The sequence below is a fragment of the Branchiostoma belcheri genome, unplaced genomic scaffold, assembly GCF_001625305.1.
Source record: "Branchiostoma belcheri isolate BF01 breed outbred unplaced genomic scaffold, Haploidv18h27 scaffold167, whole genome shotgun sequence".
Taxonomy (NCBI): Eukaryota; Metazoa; Chordata; class Leptocardii; order Amphioxiformes; family Branchiostomatidae; genus Branchiostoma; species Branchiostoma belcheri.
In genome coordinates this window covers 176,428-183,260 of record NW_017803124.1, presented here as the reverse complement: position 1 = coordinate 183,260, position 6,833 = coordinate 176,428, and positions in this window count along the sequence as shown.

Below are 6,833 nucleotides of genomic sequence, written 5' to 3'. Positions count from 1 at the left end.
AAACAAACAAACAAACACGGCTTGGACTCTCATACAGAAATGTGGTCCACGGACGATGACCGTATCATATTCAAGAGATTGGCAATTCTACTTAGATGCACGTAAACAATGTTAACTCCTCGTATTCATATAGTATTTCTAGAGCTTCAGAATTAACTGTACAAAGGCGGCTCGCCGAACTCTGACCACCACTCTGACCACCCGAATGGCTATTGACGATCCTCAGTAAAGTGCGGGTTGAAGCCTGGATTATAAACTATTAACTGTATGTATTGCACGACAATTACACAAAGTAGAATGTATGGAACCTAGGTCTACATAACAACGATGTAGACATGCTATGAAACTTATCTATTTGACAAAATACTATGTAGTGTGGGTCGAAAATGTGCTTTTATAATTAATGGACGACTTTATGGCGCTTAGGCAATTCTTTGAAAATGTTGTAAACAGTTGTATAAGAAGAAGTTGTCACATATGTAGTTACGAATATTTGAATCTATTGAGAGAAATCCTGGTGTATGTGACTTGTTACATAACTTATTATGCCATGTTTGGATTTTTTTATCTGATTCAGTTGGGAAAATTCAAAGATTCAAATGGTTTTATTGGTTCTTCGCAGTTAAAGACTGAATTGTAACCCAATTTACAAAACGTTTTTCAGGCGCAGGATTAAAAAAAACCCAATAAAGTCCAGGTTTCAGACAATAAAATTTTCCATGACTATCATTGTTGACATTTGATACAAAACACTGTACTTAGAAGACAGCAGTCATGGTTTCAGTCCATAGTTATTGAGTAGTTGAACCATGAACGGTATGGGTGAGTTTTTGTATATATTGGTTCGTGCTCTCGAACAGTTTCTAGTACTACGACCAGTTATTTGTGATCTCTGTGGAGGTAGCCAATCTCTCAGTACTCTGACCCCAGAAGTGTTCCTAGCAAACTTAATACACAACCGTTCTCTTCTCTTGGCTAGTGATGACAATCCGAGATGTTGTAGTGCGTGGTCATATCCCGTGTCCAATGGACGGCAAATGCTAAATCGCATTATTTTCCTAATTACTCCGTGAACGAGGTCTGGACCTCCGGACGGAGTGTTGTGAACAGCCGTTTTTTCGTGTTCGCAGTCAAAACACTGGGTTCTCTTTGTGTGATCGGCATGCAACTTTATACGCCGTCTGCGGGCATGCCCGTGATGATGCACGAATGTGTAGTTTTGCCGTTGCTGCTTTCGCGGTCAATGTAATATTTCAAATGCACCCCTACAAGTTTGAGGCAAATTGGAATGGTCCAGAAAACCCGTTGTTTGGAATAGGGGGGTCAGGCAAACTTCAAGCAGATGTGGAGAGGGGCCAATAAGTGGTACAAGATGTTTTTGCCCGTGCTTTAGGCATGCTTGAGGTTTTTGGAAGATGTTCGCAGCCAAATCGCATTGTTCTGTACGTAGCTTTTCTGTGTAATTGGGCATGTGGTGTACCATAATGTCCATAATATCTCTTGGAGGCAACATGCCACTCTCGAAAAAAATTATGGAGGACTCCCAAGACTGTCTCAAAAACTCACCCACCGTCGAGTTATGTTCGCTGGACATTGTTTCCGAGCCAAGCAAGAAATTGTTTCATCTGTACTCATGTGGAAACCACGTGGACGAGTGCACTCCAGAAGTTTGACATTCACCGATACCTTAGTTAGAGACACTGGAATCGACTTTGATGACTTAGAAAATGTAATGCTTGATAGGGCTGTATGGAAAGAAATCTGCACTAGCTTAGTCCCGGCTGTTAGCCGATAGATGATGATGATGATAATGTCCGTGATGATGCACGTCTTTTTATTTTCACCGTAGCAGTTTTGATATTGAAGTAAATGCATATTTTAGAAACATCCCTTTAGGAATTGTGGTTTGCACCTACTGCTATACCTTGTCAAATGAATGATATGTAGTAAATGAAAGATATTGTTATGAAAGCAAGATGCAAGATGTCGGTAGCTTGAGGGGGACGACTGCGTGTGCAAGATATCGGTAGCTTGAGGGTGTGACAGGCTGAATAAAAGTTCTAAACGGGAACTATGCGGCTCCAGATGTCTTACTGAGGGACGACTGCGTGTGCAAGATGTCGGTAGCTTGAGGAATGAATCCCCTCTACTATATATAGTAAATGAAAGATATTGTTATGAAAGCTGACTTTGTTCATCTATTTAGATTGTCTTGTTGTTGATTTTATGTAGCCTGCGTTTACACTAGTCAGTCTGCAACTGTTTCCCCAAGGGGGGGGGGCGGCAGTCTCTGGGCAGGTGGCCACCAGGAGCGCGATTTTTTAGTCAGGCTACATTATTAGACCAGGGATTTAGCCAATTTTGATATACGTTGTTACCAGTTGTAAAGGGATCACACACTGTTTACATACACTATTACTGTTCCCAATCTGCAAAATATAAAAATTCAAGGAGAATTGTCGCCTATGGACACTTGTTTTGTTTTGTTTGAATCACGATTAAGTTTCTAAGCAGATGTTAAAGTCGAAGATTATTAAGATATTTTATAACAGTAGCTAAGGCAAGAGTAGACAACTGCTACAGAAGCACGGAAGAAAGAACGCCGTTCAAGAATCTTCTTCCCAACATCTTTTTGATATTAGATTAGTTCTCAGGATTATTTAACAGGGGTGTTGCGTCCTTATACCTTTGCTTGGTGGCGTCATATTCCTGAGACTAATTCTGTTATAAACAGAAAATTTAGATGGCCCATGACACCTTGCGTCCGCCAGAGTCTGTTGAAACTGTTCTAGGCCCGATATTACTCTAATGTCGTCTCTAGAACGTATTTTTGAATATTTCGGACGACAGGTCTTTCTCAGTATCACACCGCTATATAGATGTGCCGTGCTCAATCATTCTTGTCATCCTTCTTCTGTCAAGTTTGCATATTATGTCATCAAAAGATAACATTAAATCCCTACGTCTATTAATCGTCTTCAAAGTAAGTGAGATTATACACACTTTCAGGTTCTACTGGTAATGTCGTCTCTACAAGGCCTCCTACAGCAGCTGTGTCACAACCAACATACTTGTATCATATAATTATGCTGCTGCTTCCTGTCATGAAGGTACAAAATAATGTCTCTTTTCAAAGTAAAAAGGTTGGGGTTGTTATAATCTGCAACAACCTGGCAGTAAAGTCAGGTTCACGTTTCTAAAATTGTCGTCTTGCAAAAAACCTTTCTCTAACCTAAGGAATTATGGTCGTCTCTACAAGGCCTCCTACACAACGAACGTATAGCGACTGTGTCACAACCAAAATACTTGTATCATATAACTATACTTTCTCTACCTGTTGTCACATTCAAACCATTATATATAATTGAGGGCTTTCCTGTACCCTTCCTTTAGATGCAGGACTTTCTTGACGAGCGCCAGTATTTGTATGTTTTGGGACAGGTTTCCTTTCAGCCAGTATTTGTTTATTTGACAGTTTTGTCGTCTGCTCCCTTTAGATGCAGGACTTCCTGGACGAGAACTTCCTGCGTGAGCAGGTGGAGTCCATTAAGGTAGCAGAACACAGTATTAATGGGCGACCCCCGGGTCTGCGACGCGAGTATAGAAAGTAGTGCAGCAAATATGCTTGAAGGCTGGGTAGAAAGCCTGATAAGAGCGTCAGCCAGATGTAAATTGTGCTGTGTGGTGTAGGAATGTATCGGGTTTGAGACTGTATAATTTGAATTGTGAAGGTTTTGCAGTTCGTGTATAAATGCGCCGTATTACGCAACTGGCTTTCCGGGTGAGTCGGCTGCAGTTCAGGTCACGTCCGTAGAGGGAGATTTCAAAGTGTACGTTACGAGCAGATACGCCGACAGGATTTTTTGGGTTTCTAAATATTTTGTAGTTTGTACCTTCTTCTGAAACATTCGATTTTCGTATTTGTGAAGTGCACCCTGCTATAATTCTTACCGCGTCGAAGTGAGTCATCTTGGGGTCCTCAACTATAGAAATCCCTTTAGGGCGAAAACTGTGTTCTGCTACCTTAAGCAGATCGCGGACTACATCGCCAACCTGAAGCGCGTGCGGTGGGGCCGGGCCTGGGCGAGTACATGTTCGACCAGCACACCCTGAAGGGCGGCAAGTAGGGCAGGCACAACCCGCACCGCGACACCCGAGACAGGGGCAGTAGTAAGCCAAGTACAACTCGGACCGCGACACCCACCGCTCACACAGCGCAATAGTGACTTCACGCAGCATCAAGTACAGTAAACGTTAAATTAGGACTCTAATCTAAACCCGCCGGTATTGTCCGTTTTAAATGCCTTACACAATAACAACACCACAAAAAGAACCTGGGCATTGCAACACCCGTGATATTATTAGCATCTCATTCAAATGACACCGAAAGTACACACCAGGCAAGTTACATCTGAACCCCTCCAAATGTTCATGTAGCCGTGCACGTGGTATATAATCTACATGTACATGCCATTACAGCCTGTAACAAGTGAAGTGTGCAACATACGATTCTACAAAATAAGTGTATAAATGCTTTGCAGAAGCCTTCTGTTTCAATTGATGTTAAAAATTCACTTAAGACTTTTAATGTAAGGCTCAAGATATTCAAGCTACTTAAAATCAAATGTCGTAGATCTTCAACTGGTGACATTAAAAGTACTTGCCAATATTCCTGCCTGTTTTTCATCTCATAGCTGGTAAGATGAAAATAACAAAGACTTGAAAAACGACAGTCTTCTTTATGCCCTTTGGCATTACTACCATTGTACGATGTAATATCAGTTGTTCTTGATAATTGCTATAACGTTAGGATATGTGGGTAAAACCTAGGCGCAATTTGCGTTATGATTGACACATTATGATAATATAGCTGCATATTAGGTAAGCGCACCAAATACATCGAACCAAATGAACATGATAAAGGATCAAAACTGACCCTAGGCGTATATAAATATGTGCCATTTTGACATTTCTTGTCGAAAACAAAATCCCTTCTATGAGTTTGTTTGTATATATGTCTTACAACTTCTCTCACGTTTTTACTGACATTGGAACAGTGTTGATTGAGTTATCTTTAAAAGTTTATGGGTGGTCCAGTGGGGTCAAAACTAACCCCAGCATTTTTAGCCCGTGTCTTAAACACATGTGAGTCTTTTGTTGTCGCCAATTTTTCTTCCTGGTAATATGTTTGCATGAGTTTTCTGCTGCCATTTGAATTACCTCAAGATTTTGACTCAGAAAACTAAAGAATCCTGACCCTAGTCCTAGTTGCCTATGTACCTGGGGTCAAAGGTCATCGTCATGGCTGCCTGAAGGCATCTTGTTTTAGGTGCATAAATTATAATTATGAGCAGAAATTGTTCACAGCTCACTCTCTCTCTCACAGCTAATTATGTCAAATTGTTCCTAATAGATTAATGAAACTATGCATACTTAAAAATCACAAAATGGAGTCACAAAAAAAGCTATAAGCGTGCTAAACATTATGGGGTCAGTTTTGAGCCCATAGGGTAAGATTCGTCGCCAAAAGCCTGCGGTGGTTGGAGGGTTAATAATGCAACCAACAAAGCTATGAACTACACAGTCGGATCCCCTAAAAAAGAGCTCCAGACGCTAAGGGTACCCTTGCCATAAGGGATACAGTAACATGAAACTTACATTTTGGTGATGACGACGTGCCCTGGCCCGGCCCGGTTCGCCCCGCTCTGACTGCTCGGATCGCAGCCCAGGTTAAAGGAACCCCCGCCGCCCCCGCAGGAGTCCTTGTTATACGACCCGCTGGCGCCGCCGGAGTACCCCCCACCCCCACCGCCTCCATAAAGGCCAGCCCCTCCGCCGCCAAACCCGCCAGCGGAGAGGAGGAAAACGCGCGTTCTCCCACCCAGGCCTCCATTGGCAAATGCCTGTCCTCCCCTCCCAACATCATCAGCTTGTCTTCTCCGACAGAAATATTTGCAGACTCTCCTGGTGCCACCATTTGTACGGAGCCCCCCTCCCCCTCCCCCACCGCCATGTCCATCCTCTTTGGGTGCCCAGGCTCTCTTTACAGAGAGCCCACAGCGGCAAGGCGTGCCTCCCGGTGCCCCGTGCCCGCCCGTACCACCTGGCGAAGTCACGCCTAGCTTAGTTTTACCACCCGGGAAACCAGCTTGACCGGCTGTAGCTGCAGTACCGTCACACTCCGCATGGTGTGACTTCAACTGGTACCCTCCCCGCCCCACCCGCTATGATTAACGGCGAACCGTCAGACTCGGTGACGAAAGTCCCGCCTCCCCCTCCACCAGAGTCCCTCCTTTCATCCTTTAACCTCTTCCCGTCCCATCTCTCCCTCTCATGTAACTTCTTCCATTCCTTCCATCCAACTCCCTCCTGCCCCACCAGGATCTTGAGAACTTGTCCTGGGAGGTGAAAAGACAGTCGTTAGTAGAGTGATGAAGTAAACCTACCTGGCTTGGAGAGGTCTCACATAGCCTTGTTAGGTAACCGGTTTTTCTTTCAATTGCTGTCTGATTCACGGGAAGTAAATAGATCCCAGCTAGGCACGCCTGCAGGATGTAACAATATTTTGGTGCTGCTTTTGTATCTAGATATCTGTTCCCTTGACTTCGCTATCGCCATACTACCCCACGGCAAGCTCCCTGTGTACATAAGGCCAAGTTGATTTGATTATATGGATGACATCCTCCGGGAGCCCCAAAACTGATGCGCGCGTGCGAATAAAAAAAAGTTTTGCAAAAAAAAAAGTTCTTTTCATTATGAAATCTACGTGGTCATGAGGGTTGAGCAAATGGCACAGAATATGGTTTGGCGAATAATCTAGTCTTCAAGTTCAT